Source organism: Propithecus coquereli, unplaced genomic scaffold (genome assembly GCF_000956105.1).
Source record: "Propithecus coquereli isolate 6110/MARCELLA unplaced genomic scaffold, Pcoq_1.0 Scaffold4, whole genome shotgun sequence".
Taxonomy (NCBI): domain Eukaryota; kingdom Metazoa; phylum Chordata; class Mammalia; order Primates; family Indriidae; genus Propithecus; species Propithecus coquereli.
Genome location: NW_012149729.1, coordinates 7,662,076 through 7,677,039, shown reverse-complemented (window position 1 = coordinate 7,677,039; position 14,964 = coordinate 7,662,076). Strand labels below are relative to the sequence as shown.

The following is a 14,964-nucleotide window of genomic DNA, read 5'->3' as shown; positions in this document are numbered from 1 at the left end:
GAGAAAGCGTTCACTGACCACAATGTCATGTCTCGAATATGCCCGGTTATGAAGAAATGAATTGCAGCCAACAAATGTTGAGGCCTGTATAGTCTGTGAGCATTAGCCTCATTTTAAGCAAAAGCTGCACTCAAGAGGCTTTGGAGCTGATTTTCAGACTTCACGCAGAGAGAGTAAATGGATAGACCTTGCTTAGGCAGGCCAGGTCAGGAAGTCCGAAATTGGCAAAATGTGGAGATCCGGAGAGTGTTGATGCATTTGGTAGGAATTTCACCCAGTTATGGTCTTCTGTTGACCAAACTTGGGAAATAAACATTGTTGTGAATAAAATTGATTTAAAAGTACTGGCTAATGTGACATTCCATGTCTCTGTAAATAAATGATAGTTAATTAATATTGGCAAGAAAATAATAGAGAAAACCTCGAAGTATGAAGTATTTTGATTTGTGAGTGTCGTTTTAATAGGTATATATAGCATAATAGATAATATTTGTCTTAGTTGTTAACCACATGATTGACCAGTTTATATATGCCCAGTATTTCCCATATATTTTTTCTCAAGTTGATTTTAAGGGAATCAAATCGGGGCATAGGATATTTCTGTAATCTTTTATTTAGGAGATGAACATGTATTTATGACTTACCTGTATTCGAGTACCCGCTGTGTGATAGGCACACAGCTGAAGGCCATTTGCAGTCTCACTATTAAGCACACTTTGACCTCTAAGAAACTTCCTGCAGTTCACATCAAGTATTACAAAGCATAACTTTCTCGGCAAAATGTCTGATGAAGACTTACCGGTGGAAATGACAAAGGAGGGCTGTTTTACTTGTGTTGTGGTACTATTACAGAAGGATGGGGGTGTGTATGTATGTGTGTGAAATGATTTATGGAATTACCTACTTTATTTTGCTGATAGCCAGAGTAACAGAGATAAGTGATCTAATATCATTCCTGGGGTTTTGCTCAAGTCAAGGTCATCTTTTCACTTAACAGGAAATTGAAGAGTGGTACACAGTGCCACATTTGCATAAGGATGTATTTATCCATTAATTCTTGTGGGTAATGACTGATGTAGTGTTTGTAGACTTATGTATTGTATATATGTGCTATAAATATTTCTCCTTATATAATTTTTTTGCATAAGCTAAAAATGTTTATTCAACTTTGATTAAATTTTAAAACTAATCATGAAAATATTATCCTGAATTACAGTAAACTTAGGTCATCCATAATATTTATTGAACCCCATTTTCTAACTATAGAGATATTCTATGACTATAAATAAGGCTCTTTTAGAAGTAGTATTGAACAATAGAGTCAGATTCTGAGGCTAAAACTTGCGTTCAAGTTCTGGCTCTGTCATTTATCAGCCATGGGACTTTGGGCTTAGCGTCTCTGAACTCAAAGTTTCCCCTCATCTTTAAATGAAGATCAGAATATAAGCCCGGTCTATCTTCTGTTATATCAAGTGAGATAGTACATTTGACAGTCATTGAAACCACTTGAACACTATATATTTGCAAATTATTAAAATTATTTATATTTGACTTGCAGGGGGCCCCTCATATCTATTAATAGGAACCAGATCTTAACTTTTCCAGTTATCGTAACTACAGCCTTGTAATCCTGGGGCACAAGATAGAAAATCAGTCCACTACTTGTTGGTTAGATATTTTGACTGAAGTAGCCATTTAATTCTCTGAAATGGTCAATTGAGCCTCTAGAAGAATATTATAAGCCCTAAGGAGAAGTTTAAGGCAGCCTTGGAAGAATTTGACACAGTCAACTAGCACTCCAGAATAAATAAAATTATTCTGAAAGTGCAAACGTTTGAAATATTTGGTTGCATTCTTTCTAGTTATGAAACTGAGAAAAGGTAGGGTACCTAGGTAAACTGATTCTTCACCATTTTGCTTTGTTAGTGATTATGCTGAGGGGGAGTCTCTTTCCAGATCCTCTTCTTCTATTGACATTTCCATGGAGAAAGGGCCCTGTGAGTCACTCGCCCCATCTGTTCAGAATTAGCCACAAACCTCTGATGCATGTGTACTGTATACAGTGCGCTCTAAACATCTTTTACACATGCCTGCCGTTTATTGGACTGCTTGCTAATACTTCTAGCAAACACACACGAATTGGTGGTGCCTTTGCAGGGAGAGAATAGCCTTAATTCTAGAATATGAAACATCAGTGAAGGACATAAACTCTTCGACTCTTGGTGTGAAAAGGGGCCTTAAATATCATCTAGGTCACCTTCCCATCCTAAGCTTGACTCTCTCTCTACTCATAGTGATGTTATGATAATTATTTTTATTATTGGTTTCTTTTGAATGTTTATGTGCCAAGCACAGTGCTAACTGAACTGCAAATGCCCTCTCATTTGTTTTTCATAACAACACTGTGAGGTGCATTATATTATCCCTATTACATAGATGAGGGCACTGAAGGTTTGGAGAGGTTAAGTAACCTGCTTATGGTCATACAGCAAATAAATAACAGAGCCTGAACTGATTCAGGGTTATCTACTCTTAAATGTTAATACTGCCCTCCAGTGCCTCCCAGATCCCACCAGGGGGCAGACCAGCCGAGGCTTGAACCCTTCAATAATGGTGGGCACATTGCTTCCCAAGGCATTCAATTCCTTAACAGACAATTCAGATTTCTTCAAGATATTATCATATCTGAAACACTTCCATGGTTTCTTTTTCTCTATCACAGGAAGTTGTCAGTGGCCCACCACAGGAATTTTCAGTATCTATATGCTATTTTACCTAATTATAGTCTGCTCAGAGAGAGAAAAAGAATACCAAGTATAATAACTGAGAACTGCCTTCCCTAAATTTCCAGCTTAGCTTCAACTGGTATCCTATTAAGCAAAGGTACATAGGTAATATTTCACCATCCATTGATAAATATTAGTCATTTACCCCATGAGGCTTACTCTTAGGAACTCTCTTCACCTGCGAATATGAGGAGTAGGAAGTAAGTGTTGCTCCTTACCACACCACAGGACTGGGGAATAAATGGAAGTAGTGAAAAGACACTGGTCTCTGCTCTGAAGGAGAGTCCCTTAAGTAGTCAGTTAGATGCTGAACACTAGAATTTCTGAAATTTTATTAGATTGCAGAAAATTAGTAAGGAGAAGACAGGTACAGAGACTCATCATTACAAATAAAATTGTCACTCCCCTCGTGCAGCTGTGTCCCCACCTCCTGCAGAAGAAAGTATAAACCCCTTGGGAGATTCTTTAGGACTTTTCATAGTCTGACCCAACTTAGTTTTCACTTTCTCCATCTCCTTCTGATGGTCTGTTCATCATTCCAGAAACATCCTCCTCGCTTTCCCTCTTTGCTTCCTCTAAGGAAATCCTACTCATCCTTCACCCCACCACCATTAAAAGTCACCACCAGGAAGCCTCTTCCTCCTATTCAGAATTAGTCTCTCTCCTCTCTGGTCTCTCACTGTGGTGCATTGATTATGTACTTGCTGTTTACCCCTTTTTGAAGACAATTGGGGGTGTTGATGGTGATTTTCAAGAACTAAGCACACAGTTCAACAAGGCAGACAAGTCTCTAATCCATTAGAGGATGTTTTCCATTTAATAGGATTAAGATAGAAGTTTTGCATTTAAAGGGAGTATTCTCCATTTTTAAAAGAAAATTTCAGTCGTGATGCTGGACAAATGAAGGGCTATCCTCATCTTGGTTTTATACCTTCATCTTTGTATTGTTATAGTTTATTGGATTTGTGGCCTTTTCCCTGCAACTATGATCCCCCACTCACCCTGCTCTTTCTCAGCAATTTCACAATTTACATTAGGGTGGGGCGGGGAGAGACATTTCTAGCACTGACACATTAATTACACAGATCTGAATTAACTAACGATTATGTGCTCTTAGTCTGCTCCATCTACACTGCAAGCCTGTCACTGTGAGGAGACACATTTTTGTTCTGAAGGATGTTCAAGGTGCCAAATATAAACTTCCATTTTCTGACAAGTTTCCAAAAAAGAGGCTAAATTATTTGTTTGTTACAGGCAGTATTAGATATGTTTGTTCCTCTATAGTCCTATTATAAAAACAAATTATTTTTATATTAAAGTATAAAGAAATCATAATATTATCATCTAGTTATATTTAAGACTATTTCCTTCTAGCCTTTTTTCTATGCATTTTAGTACTTATATTTAATACTTTAATATTTTGAAAAATTATCATAGATCTCAACTTGGACTTTATGATTGGGCATTGGAGGTATATTTATTGTTTCTTAGAGAGGATCATCAGATTTTCAGAGTTCTTTGACCTTAAAAAGGTTATCCTTTAACTTAATGTTGAAGTTCAAGTCTTTTATTCATGTACCTTCATATCCTTTTAAGATAGTGCCTGTAACTGGATACTTCTTTTTGTATGTGTTTATAGTAAAAAACTCATAACTTGAGATCTATCCCCTGAACAGTTTTAAAGTGTACATTATTGTTGACTATATGCACATTGTTGTGTAGCAGATCTCTAGAGCTTTTTCATCTTGCATGACTGAAACTCTATTCCTATTGAACAGCAGCTTGCCATTTCCCACTCTTTCTAATCTGTGGCAACCACCATTCTACTCTGATTCTATGGGTCTGACTACTTTAGATACCCCATATAAGTGGAATCATGCAGTATTTGTCCTTCTGTGGCTGGCTTATTTCACTTAGCATACTGTCCTCAAGATTCATCCATGTTGCAGCATATGAGAGAATTTCCTTCTTTTTTAAGGCTGAATAATATTCCATTGTATGTATATATCACATTTTCTTTATCCATTTATCTGTCCATGGACATTAAGGTTGATTCCACCTGTTGGCTATTGTGAATAATGCTACAGTGAAAATGGTAGTGCAAATATCTCTTAAAGATCCTGTTTTCACTTCTTTTTGATGAATACCCAGAAGTGGGATTGCTGGATAATATGGTGATATTTGTATTTTTTATTTTTTTGAGAAACTTTCAAACTGTTTTCCGTAATGGCTGTACCATTTTACATTTCCACCAATAGTGTACCAGGGTTCCAGTTTCTCCACAAACTTGCCAACATTTGTTATTTTCTTGATAGTGGCTATCCTAACAGGTGTAAGGTAAATTTTTTTGTGGGTTTTCCTTGCATTTCTTTGATGCATATACCAGCTGGCTATTTGTATCTTCTTTGGAGAAATGTCTATGTAAGTCCTTTGCCCATTTTTTAATCAGGCTATTGGGGTTTGGTTTTTTTTTTTTCTTTTTGCTATTGAGTTGTAAGAGTTCCTTATATTTTTCCATGAGAACCGTTTACATATATATGATTTGCAAATATTTTCTCCTATTTCATAGGTTGCCTTTTCATTCTGTGAATTGTTTTCTTTGCTACATGGAAGCTTTTCAGTTTGATATAGGCCCAGTTATCTGTTTGCTATTGTTGCTTGTGCTTTTGGTGTCATATCCAAGAAACCATTGCCAACACCAATGTCATGAAGCTTTTCCCCTATGATTTCTTCTAGGAGTTTTATAGTTTCAGGTCTTATATTTAAGATTTTAATGCATTCTGAGTTGATTTCTGTGTATGGTATAAGATAAGGGTCCAGTTACATTCTTTTACATGTGGATATCCAGTTTTCCCACCACCTTTTGTTGAAGAGAATGATCTACTTCTTGAGTCTCCTATTGTAGACATCAGGTTGACACTACAGGTCAACTTCTGTGGTGAACCTCTTTGGACATAAACATTTTTTAGTCATTAGGATTATTTCCTTAGGTAGATTTACAGAATGGGAATTACTGAGTCATGTGGAAGCACTTTAAGGCTTTTGATATTTATTGCCAGATTGCTTACCAGAAAAGATTGTAGCAGTTTACACAGCCATCAGCAGGTAACTTCTTCTTCACCATTTCATCATACTCTTACCATCACTGAACACTTTGTTTAAAAAAGAAAAGAAAGAAGGAAAACAACACACATTTATGAATTTATTGAGTACAAATGGAATTTTGTTCCTTTAATTTGCATTTCTTTATCACTACTAATAAGGTAGAACATTCTTAGCCATTTATATTTTTTCTTTTCTGAATTTTCAGACCCATTATATAGAATTCCTGTCATTACTGGGAAAATACATTAATGATAATGGCAGATCAAGGGGTAACAACCTAAAGGTAGACAGAGCTGTGAAGTATCATTGAAAGGGTTCAAAAGTGTTCTGAACAATGACTCTCACTACTTCCTGTCCATAGGACCATGGGGAAGTAAGGGAGGGGGGAGTTAATTAGGTTCCTGCCCATCCCCTTTTTGATAAAATGGGGGTAAAAGCAATGGCTTCCTAGGGCTGATGACAGGGAAATGGAATTACATTGTGTAACTCATCCAGTATGTGCTAAATACATGTTGGCCCCTTCATCATCTCTTCCCTTTTATCTTCCACTCTATTTCTGTGCTTGCAGGCTAGGTGGAAATAGAGGCTGCCTAGAAACATGCATTAACAGGTACTTCTTGGGTCACCCTAGCCTGAAGAAGGCCAACCAGAGAGTGTAACAGTGGTACCCCAGCCTCTGACTTTGAGTACCCTCAGGGTCCCTCAGGCCTCCAGATTTGAGGGAGGCTCTAGCATGTTCTGGCTGCAGCTGTTGTCTCCAGAGATTCCACAACTTGTAGCTGCTTGGTAAGTCCTTTGTTTGTGGCTGGTTAAGAGTTACTATTTCTGACCTGTGTCTTATATTCTTGTTCTGAACAGAGAACCATCCCTGCTTCCTGCCACCCCTTTCTACCAGCTCCTTGGCCCCAGCATAGCACTTCTTGTCTGGGGTGAAACTTCCCCATACTCCTCTTGTCCCCCTGCCTTTTCACATGGAGCAGGCCTGTAAGTGTGTTCTAGGCATGAGTGAGATTGCTTCATAAAGCATCTATGCCTTTTCCACTTTCATTATCGCTTCTTTACAAAGGCAGGGTCCCCACCCCAACCCCAAGGAGGCTGAGGATACCGTTTCTTCCCATGCTGTAATTCAGATTTTCCTGTCTCAATAAGTAGATTGTAGGGCTACCTTAACAGTCCCTAATACACACACATGCATTCTGAACTCATCATTATTTTCTCCTCCAGCAAAATGTTTCCAGATTCTATTAAGTTTTCACTCTTTCCCAAGCTTTTCTTCTTCAGCCTATAAAAAACAGGCAGTTATTTGTTTTATTCCCAGGGGCCGTTGGAGTGATGCTCCACTACCGACCCCCAGGGCAAGAGGAGCAGTGTGAGTAGAAGAGAGAGAGGAGGTAGGGAAACTTCCCCTAGTGCAGGCTATGTGGTCAGGGGTTCCAGGTGCCCAGAGTCACAGATGAGGTAGGGGCCCACTTGAAAGTCATAAGATGTTTTTTTCAGACTTGTTTGGACTTGGAGTCTCCCAGCCTGGGTTGCCCATCTCCCCTCTCCTCCCTGCCCCTGCCCTCTCTGGCTTGGTTTCTGTCCTCATTGTCAGAGGCGGAAGGGCTCTCATGCCCTCAAAAGAGGAATTCTTCATGTTTCTCCCTCAGCTGGAAGCTACATACCCTGCTAGGTCTCCTGTCAGCCACAACGTATTTGAACTATTTTTACGTACCCAGTATCACTCTGCTCCAACAGAATAACTGGGAGGCATGTCCCAGCTTCCCTTCACCAGGAAGAGGATAATCTTCCTGCTGCTCCCATCAGCTTCTGTATTCTCCAAAGGTGCACAATTCCACAGCAGAGTCCTCTTTTCCCTCCCAGCAGTGCATTCGGCTGGCACTTATTGACCGCCAGGTATGTGGCAGGCACTGGGACACTGGTCACTACAGGATCTGTGCTCTGAAGGAGTGCCCAGTCATTGAGAAGACAGTGCTGTGGGACCCCATAGAAGGAGGCAGCCAGCTCATACTGGAGCTGGGGGAAGGGTAACCCGGGTGCTGTGTAACTCCTGGAAGCCAGCCCCTGTGTTTTGCTTTTATAAACATTCTCCAAGTGTGCAGCACTGCGGGAGTGGCCTGTGTACAGAATACCCAAACCTCTCAACTCTGAAAGCCTTGGACATGGTGGTCCCCAAAATTGAGCCTCGGCTGATAGAAAAATCTGACCTGGTCAGTATCATCAAGGAGGGCTCAAGTCACGGGTCCTCTTCACCACCAGGCATAGTCCCCCTATGGCCAGCTTGTGCTCAAACCACTAACGGTAGCTTAGCTGTTACTTTTATGAAAACAAAAACAACAACTTTTGATTTTTTGTAAGCAGTAAACATTTTTCCCTTTCTACTGCAATTCTATATGAAACTTTAATAAATAAGCAAGTAAAAGTAGAACTTCTCTGGTTGAAACTGGGATGAAAAGTCTGGCCCAACAATCCCAAGGCACCTCTGCATTCAGTTTAGATAATAACAGATGCCTGTGACCCACTCTCATTGGAAAGTTCTAATCATCTAAGGTCCCACCCATAGAACAGGAGGCCTCACACCCACTCTGAGCAGCTAGGAGGGGCCATGGGAACCAGTGCCAGCTCCTTGGGATGCCTGGGTGTTGTATGTTGAGCTGTTGAGGGAGAAAAATCACCAGTATCAATGGGTGGGAAGTGGGGTAGGTTTTGTCTTAAGCTTGCCCCAAATCCCACAGCTGTTAAACCGTGTGCTCTTCTCACTGGGCCCATAGGGGGCAGCAGAGGGCGCAAGAGGCCTCCCTGAGGGAGCGGAGGGCGGCCACACTCCTGAAACTCATTCCACCAAAAGGGCAGCCTGGGCTTGTTAGAATAGTGAGGTGAGGACCTCACCTAACAGATATTTAGTTTTTAAATTGTAAGTCTAGGAGTGTGGAAAGTCATGAGAAAATAAAGAGGAAAGAATGAAGAATGTTACGACAGAAATTCATTCCCATTAAAAATATACTTTTTTTAAAAAAAAAAAGCTCAACTAATGTTAATCTAGAAACTCTAATTTCATGGGGATTTCAAGAGGCTTGTGGAGAAAAACATCCTGGTAATTGTATATGCTAATGGCGTATCTACAGGACGTTGTTATAGTGATGGAAATTCTATTTCATGCAAACACTAGAGCAATCCTCTCTTTATATCTTGGTAAAGCTGATTGACAGAGTATAAAATTGCTTTTTAATCCAATTTAGGAAACAAAATGTGTAGTGGGTTTTAGCATTTAAAAATGCTTGAAGCGTGGAAGCAGAAATTCAAAATACCCTGGCAGACTGTCTATAATACTGTATATCAATGGCACATTTCAGAAATATTATTTCAATATAAGTTTCTTTGTATTGAGTCATATTTTGTTCCAAAGCTTTTTTGGACTAGAGCAGGGAGAATGTATTGTGGAAATATGACCCAGAGGAAAATAAACAGAAACCAGTTTTTAGCCACATTTCTCAGGAATAGAAAGTTTCTAGTAAGTCTCTCTGTAACGAAAAGCACTGCAACTGCTCCACCAAGGCCATCCCCACCAAAGTCACCTCTACCAAGGTCACTCCCACCTGGGCCACCAGATCCTTTGGCCTCTTCTCAAACTTTATCCTATTTCATACCTCTGCAGCATTTGGTCCCATTGACCAACCACTTTTTATATCCTCATGCCATCTCTGCTGCATGACACCTCTCTGTGTCACCCCTGTGTCTCTGAGCATTCTTCTACTCCTTTCCAGTCCTGCCTACTCCTTCATATTGGTTCTCCTGGGAACTTCATTCACTGCTGTCTTCTTTCTTGCTCGAAGGTCTCCTGGGAGATCTCATGTGCTGCCATTGCTCAGCGCCCCCCTGTGACCCAGAACACCCAAGTCTGGGTCTCCAGCTTCTCTCTCGAGCTCCAGGCCTGTACACTCAGCTGCCTTCAGGACATCTCTCCAGGGTGTTCTGCAGACACTTCAAACTGGTTTTTTTTCTTTTTTTTTTTTTTTGCCTTCCCATTGCTAAGCATCTTCATCCTCTGAGGTCCTTATCTTAGTTAAGGAGCTGGCATTATTCTAGTTTCCTAAGCTAAAAAACTCAGTTACCCTTGGTTCCTTTTTTCAGTCTTATATTTAGTCAGGCAACAAGTCCTGGGGAAGTTTCCCCTCCACCCCCCAATTTTATCTGCCCTCACCTAGACTATCATAGGAGCTTTCTTTCTAAGACCTTGCTAACTTCCATCTCTTCCCTGTCCTACATATGACTCACTCATTTCTCTTAAAGCCACAAACTGCACCAGCTCACCTCCAAATTGCCTACCGCTGTGGCATTCAAACCATCTTACTAGGAGCCATGAGGAGTCTTCAGACCTCTCTTGAGTCCCTCCCTCAGGTTCCCCCACAATTGTGTTTTTTCATCAATTTTATGTATCTTTTAGGTTTCTTTTTTTCCTTTGAACAAATTACAGTTGTCCCTCAGTATCTGCAGGGGACTGGTTCTAGGACCCCCAACTCTCCCGGCAGAACCCAAGTATACTAAAAGTCAGCCTTCTGTGGGTTTCCTATCCCACAAATATTGTATTTTCAATTCGCATTTGGCAAAAATCCACCTATAAGTGGAGCTACGCTATTGAAACCCTTGTTGTTCAAGGGCCAACTATATTCTGTGTCTAAAAGTTTGAAAACCACGGAGTAACTCAAGGTAAAAGACACCATCGGGAGCATGTCATGAAGTCCTCTTACAACCCGTTGTTCCTGCTTCATTCCCTTGGAGAGGAGCAGAAAGCCTGAGTTCAAGTGCAGGCTCTGCCACATGCAACTTGGGCAACCCTGGGCCAGTCATAATACTTAACTTCCTAAAGCCTTCATTTTCTCATCTGTGAAATAGGTATAATATTAAATAATATTAGCTCTCTCACAGAGTAGGTGTAAGGAGTAGCTGAAATAATGCTTGGCATGTGTTAGTGCTTAATCAGTGTTGGCAATTGCTAGTACGTTAGTACTCCAGCTCTACCACATTATAAACAAATCATGCCCTTTGGTGCTTTTTGTTTGCTTTGCTCTTTGATGCTGATCTGGAATTCCTCCCTCCCCATTTTTGCAGTGTAAACTCTTGTTTATTTATTAAGATTGACTCATATTTTCCTTTATCCGTGAAGCCTTGTCCGACACAATGCTCCCCATTTGCTCCTTAGTGCTAAGTATGCACCTATTACTAAGGTACTCATCATGTTGAATTTTATTCTTTGTCTCTACATTCTCTCTCTTTTTCTCTCCCTCCCTCCTACCCTTTCTCTCTTCCTCCTGTATTCCTACAAAGATTATGGATCGTCAAGGTAGGGACCTGACCTGATTCATGTCTGTGCCCTTGAGGTAAATTGTGGACCCTTCCATATCCATGTCCTTGGGTAAGCAGTGGCTGCTCCTGTGTCTGTACTCTTGGGATATACTGTGGGTGCTCACATATTTTTTGAATGAAGCAAGGTAACTGATGAATAGATAAGTGGACCAGGAAGAAACAGGTACCTTGTGAAGAGGACCCTTGAGTAGAACTACAGATCGCCAGGCTTAATGTGTTGTTTCAGTTTTGCTTTATGCTTGCTTCCATCTTGGTCGAATGGTGGCTTTTGGTAGCCATTTCTCTTCAACTGATATGCTGCTATGATAAAATTGCTAAAGTATTTTACCTGGAAACAAAACTTTTTGTGGGACATGCACACACACAAAACACAAGTTACCTCTGTGGTAATATGAACATTTCATTTTATTGGTTAGCAAAAATAGCTGCTATTCAGTGAACACTTATGTTACACTTACGTTATGGTACTATGTGAATGCTTTATGTATGTTATCTTATGTAATCTTCAAAAATTAAAACCAGCAAAACATATGTTTTTATTATTCCAGTGTTACAGATGAGCAAACTGAGGTTCAAAGAAATTAAATAGCATGTCCAAGGGCTTATAGCAAAATAGTAGAGCCAGGATTCCAGGAAGCAGTTGAAAGTGGCAGACGGCAGATGAGAGGGGGTGAGGCAGGGAATCCTGGGGTGTGCACCGCAGTCTCTATCACAGCATGATCTGAGTGAGCCGTGGTTACTTGCAGATACTGCTGTGTATCTTCCTGAGTCCAGGGAAATACACAACACTGAAACTCAGAATATGTAGCATCTCTTCCAAATAGCACTGGTTTTATTCTCTGAATTCTTTATTGATGTTTTAAAAATGTCATTTCTGGTCTTAGGCCCTTTTATCAGAGCCAGTTGCACCAAAGCATTATAGATATGCAAAAGTTGCCATCTCTGAATATCTTTTGTGTGTTAGTTTTTGCTTTTTTGTGTTTTTGATGCAAGTGTAGAAAATAGTTTTGTATTATACATACACATACACACATACACATACATGTAGAGAGAAATTAAAATCTTTAGTACAGAAAACTTAGAAAGCACAAAAAGAGCACAAAAAAATTAATCTCTGTTAAATCAAATATTTAGTCACCACAAGCATTCATTTTGTGACCTTCCAATGTTTTGTAATGCCTACATAAACGTATTTATTGTCAAAATAATAATCTGCATATATTGTTATGGTACAATTTTTTTTTCATTTAGCAATGTATCATGAACATTTTCCCATGCTAATATATATTCTTCTACTACCCAGTTTTTGGGAACAACTTGATAGCCATCATCTAAATGTGCTATAATTTAATTAACTTGTTCTCTCACATTTTGTTTATTTCCAACTTTTGCAAATGATTTTTATAGGACTTATACTATTGTTGATATTAAAAATCCCGAAAAGGAGGTTATGAATTAGTTCTTTGGCATGAATATCTACGTGAAGGATAACTTTGGGATCATTTCACTCAAATTATTATAGAATCTTAATATCTTAACAAAAGAGACTTTAGCAGTTACCTAGAGTGGCCTCTGATGGGCCAAATCTCTTCCGTGGCCTTCCTGACAGGCGAGCCAGACTCGCTCAGATACCTCCAGGAGTAGGTGCTACTCACACCCAAAGACCACAGCCCTCTGCTCCTCTATGTGTGACCTGACTTTATATGCTCCTGTATTGGGCATAAGGAACTAGATTCTGACACAAATAGATTTTGAAAAGTTGCTTCCGAAACCTTTAGAAGCACTGTACTTGAAGATCAGCATGGTTTGAGAATCTGGGAAGGAAGTTAGAGGCAGGATGGTGGGCAAGATAGTGGAGAATGCTGGCTTAGCTAGTAGAAACCAAGTCATTATTATGGACAGCCAGAGCCTGTTCTCTGATTTGCAAGCTATAGTTATTCTAATTGATTTCTGCATACTTGTGGATAGGGATCTGCCCTCTTTCATTTATTTTTCTCTTGACAAGTAAGATGTGAAATGTTGTTCCATGCCTTTCTAATTTAAATGTTGCACATGTTGAGAACTGATCTTGCCAGCCATGTTAAGCCTGGCCAAAAACATAACACATTGTTGTTATTAGCCTTCATCATTTGGTTAGGGCCAACATTTTGTTTGGAACTATAAAGGAGTATAAAGCTACTTTATAGGCATAACCTATTTCTGCCATAAAATAGATAAGGTGAAAGAAGAGTTAAGTTTCCTTGGTGAGTTGCTTTGGTGAAGCTGATTAGGCCAGGGGTATTCATTTTGAGAGACTTCTTGGGAAGTAAGATTTCAATTTAATTCAATTTTTTAAAAATATTACCTTAATGTGCAAGGCTCTATGAGAGGTGCAGGAGGGGAAATTAAGATGGAAATGACAAGGTTCACGCTCTTGAGGATCTTATGATTTGTCTGAGAAGAAGGACATGTGGACAACTAATAAAAGGGTGTATGTGAAAAGTACACATACACAGAGATTAGAGAGAACGTAGAGAAGAAATGGAGCATTACCTCATGGCCTACGTTTGGGACTGGTGGCAATGACCTTAAACCCATGTGCATCCCATTCAGCCCTCAGGCTGAGTAAGCCATCTGTCTCACACATCTGTACTGATGTTTTTCAAATCTACATGGATGCCCTGGTGGCCAATATGTGAATTTTTTTTTTTCTGAGACAGGATCTCACTGTTGCCCAGGCTGAAGTGCTCACTGCAACCTCAAACTCCTGGGATCGAGCGATCCTCCTACCTCAGCCTTCTGAGTAGCTTGGGACTACAGGCATGCGCCACTATGCCCAGCTAATTTTTCTATTTTTTGTAGAGATGGGGTCTCACTGTGTTGCTCGGGCTACTCTCAAACTCCTGGCCTCAAGCAGTCCTCCTTCCTGAGCCTCCCAAAGTGCTAGGATTACAGACATGAGCCACAGCACCTGGCCAAATTTTTTCATGTTAAAAATTAGCCAGTTCTTTGAAGATTAGAAACCATTGTCTATAGCAATCAGTGACTACACTGACTGTCCAAAAGAACTTTCTGTAATAATGGAAATGTCCCCTGCATTATCCAGTACAGCAGGTATTAACCATGGGCAGCACCTGAGGACTTGAAAATGACTAGTGAGACTGAGGAACTGGATTTTAATTTTGTTGGATTTTAATTAATTGAAGTTTAAGTAGCCATGTGTAGTAGAAGCTACTATATTGAACACAGACAGTGCAGATCTATAGTATCCCCTTGGCAGTAATTTTCTGAATGCCACCCCCATTGCCAAGTTTCCTCTGCCCTACCTCCTCCGAGTTTTTTTTCTACCCACAAGTGCAAGTAACTACCAGGCCCACTTCTCAGGTGCTCCTATTCCTAAAGGTTCTTTAGGCCAAGAGAAGAGTTCTTTCATAGATGCTTAATGAAATTATTTTGAAAGCCTTTCCTCACCATAGACATAAAAGGAATGGTAGTTTACACTTTTCTTTCGGCCACCATCTGATTCTCAGGAGCCTTAAAGAGATTTCTGTATACCTGGAACACATGAGTTAGTTATTTTCATATTTAGTTTGTTTCAAAGTTCATACAGCATGATCCTGCAAAAAGTTGGCTATTTGACAGGCAGGGTGGCTAAGAACAATTATTAGACACTCAGATCAAAATCTTATTCTAGGGCTCTCATTAGGCAAGAAATTTCCCTTCTTTATTT

At 39.9% G+C, this 14,964-nt stretch overlaps 1 protein-coding gene across 1 annotated transcript in view; it reads left to right on the top strand.

Moving 5' to 3' along the window:
* Positions 1-14,964, top strand: part of ST7 (suppression of tumorigenicity 7) — a 272,179-nt gene that overhangs the window by 234,908 nt on the left and 22,307 nt on the right. The gene's annotated exons all lie outside the window — the stretch shown is intronic.